The following is a 2613-nucleotide window of genomic DNA, read 5'->3' as shown; positions in this document are numbered from 1 at the left end:
AGCCCTGGCTGTCCTGGAACTCACTTTGTAGACCAGGCTGGCCTCGAACTCAGAAATCCGCCTGCTGGGATTAAAGGCGTGCGCCACCACGCCCAGCTTTAATTAAGATTTCTATTACTGTGATGATATAGCACCACCGAAAGCAACTTGAAGAGGAAAGGGCTTGTATCAGTGTATAATTCCCAGATCATATTCAGTTATTGAGGGAGTCAGGGCATGAACTCAAGGCAGGAACCTGGAGGCAGGTACCGAAGCAGAGGTCGTGGAGGGGTGTTGCTTACTGCTGTGCTCCTCATGGCTAGTTCAGTTTGTTTTCTACATACTCCAGTACCACACACCCAGGGGTGGTACTCCTCACAATAAGCTAGGCCCTCCCATATCAATCATCGATCAAAGAAACGTCCTACACGCTCGCCTATGCCATATCTTATAAAGGCATCTTCTCTATTGAAGTTCCCTCTTCTCTGATATCTTGTGTCAACTTGTCAAAAACAAACATACAAACAACAACAAAACCTTAGCTAACACAATACACATCCACCATTACCTCCCTCCAGCTCCTCCCAATACCTCCACCCTCCCATCTTCATGTCCTCCTGATTTGTTATTAATAATCCCCTAGATCCAGCTAGTGCCACTTGTACACACACAGATGTAGAGATATCCACTGGGGCAAGGGTAAGCCACCAGCAACCATTTCCCCAAATTCGAGTGACTCTCCCTTTCTCAAAGGTCACAGCTGATGGCTCCTATGCCAATGGGCCTTTGTGACCCTCGTTCATTCTGGAATTTTGACCAGCTTAAACTTGTTGAGGAAGCCATGCATTACACATGCATTTTTCCTTTTCTAAACAAGATGTATTTATTTTATGCATACAAGTGTTTTTCTGCATGTATTTATGTACAGCATGTTGAGTGTCTGGTCTCTGTAGAGGCCAAAGAAAGGGCATCAGATGCTTTGAGACTAGAGGCCCAGATGTTTACGAGCCACCATGTGCTAGGAGCTCAACTTGGGTCCTCTGCAAGAGCAGCAAGTTCTCTTAGTCATCTCTATAGCCCCTGTAACTGCTTGTAATTATCATTGTGACTTAAAAAAATAGTAATCCAATGGCAAGACAGAATATTACTGCCGATTGAATCTTCCAGACCCATTCATCTTTGACCTTACTCCTGACAACTTTTGTGGCTAACTTGTTAGAAAGGATGCCCCTGGACTCTGAATCACGACAGCACTTACAAAGACTCTGTCCTTACAGGGAAGTTATACATACTTCTCAATTAAAGTTTACCTAAGGTAGGGTTGATGTCTATTCTATTCAGCTTTTACTTCTCACAGTACCCGATGCAGAGTCAATCCTGACTCCATAAAGGGTTGAAAGATTACAGAGAAGTAAACAGTACCCTCTGGAGCTTACACCCTTAACTGGAGAGCACGGAGCTACAGCACAGGACCAGACTCATGCGTGCTACCAGGTCTAAGATCCTATTCCAGGGAGACACTGCACTGGGAAGTTGCTAGAAACTGATGAGTAAAAGTAAAAAGATGAAGAGATAGTGGGTGAAAGGTTAAAACCAAAGGGAGAGAGGCTGGGGACCTAGCTCAGTGGGCAGTCAGTGTTTGTAAAACTCTAAGTTTGACCCCTGAGTTATAATGACCCATGATGATGTACACCTATAATCCCAGTATTTGGAAAGTAAAGGCAGGAGGTTCAAGGGCATTCTTGACCACATGGTGACTTCAAGGTCATCCTTGGCCACATGGTGATGTCAAGGTCAGCCTTGGCTACAGGAGACCCAGTCTTACAAACAAACAAAGCAAAGCAAAGCATATCAAACAAGCAAACAAAACAAAAAATACTCTGATTAAAACAAAGTCTGGCCCTTTTCCGATCGTGGCGCTGCGCGCGGTAAGGATCTCGTGCTTGTGCTCGGAGCTATGCTGTCCAAGGGTCTGCTGCAGTCCTTGCAGGTCTTCGGACACAAGAAAACAGCCACGGCTGTGGCCCACTGCAAACGGGGAAATGGGCTCATCAAGGTGAACAGACGTCCCCTGGAGATGACCGAGCCGCGCATGCTGCAGTACAAGTTACTGGAGCCTGTTTTGCTTCTGGGCAAGGAGCGATTTGCTGGTGTGGATATCCAGGTCCGTGTGAAGGGTGGTGGACATGTGGCCCAAATTTATGCCATCCGACAGTCCATCTCAAAGGCCCTGGTAGCTTATTACCAAAAGTATGTGGATGAAGCCTCTAAGAAGGAGATCAAAGATATCCTCATCCAATACGATCGAACCCTGCTTGTAGCTGACCCCCGTCGCTGCGAATCCAAAAAGTTTGGAGGTCCTGGTGCCCGTGCCCAATACCAGAAATCCTACCGATAAGCCCATCTCAAGGATCAGGGTTTACCTTTGTAATAAACATCCTAGGATTTTAACGTTAGAAAACAAAAACAAAACAACCAAAAGAAAAAAAAGAAAAAAAAAAAAACCCCAAAGTCTGGGGCTGGAGAGATGGCTCAGAGGTTAAGAGCACTGAATGCTCTTCTAGAGGTCCTGAGTTCAATTCCCAGCAACTACATGGTGGCTCGTAATCATCTGTAATCAATGCCCTCTTCTGG

The 2613-nt window shown here is 45.8% G+C and overlaps 1 pseudogene; it reads left to right on the top strand.

Moving 5' to 3' along the window:
• Positions 1-1921: 1921 nt before the first annotated feature.
• LOC110301182 lies at positions 1922-2377 on the top strand (annotated as a pseudogene).
• The last annotated feature ends 236 nt before the right edge of the window (positions 2378-2613 follow it).

Source organism: Mus caroli, chromosome 1 (assembly GCF_900094665.2).
Source record: "Mus caroli chromosome 1, CAROLI_EIJ_v1.1, whole genome shotgun sequence".
NCBI classification, from domain to species: domain Eukaryota; kingdom Metazoa; phylum Chordata; class Mammalia; order Rodentia; family Muridae; genus Mus; species Mus caroli.
The sequence above is the reverse complement of the archived record's forward strand: the minus strand, read 5'-3'. Positions and strand labels throughout refer to the sequence as shown.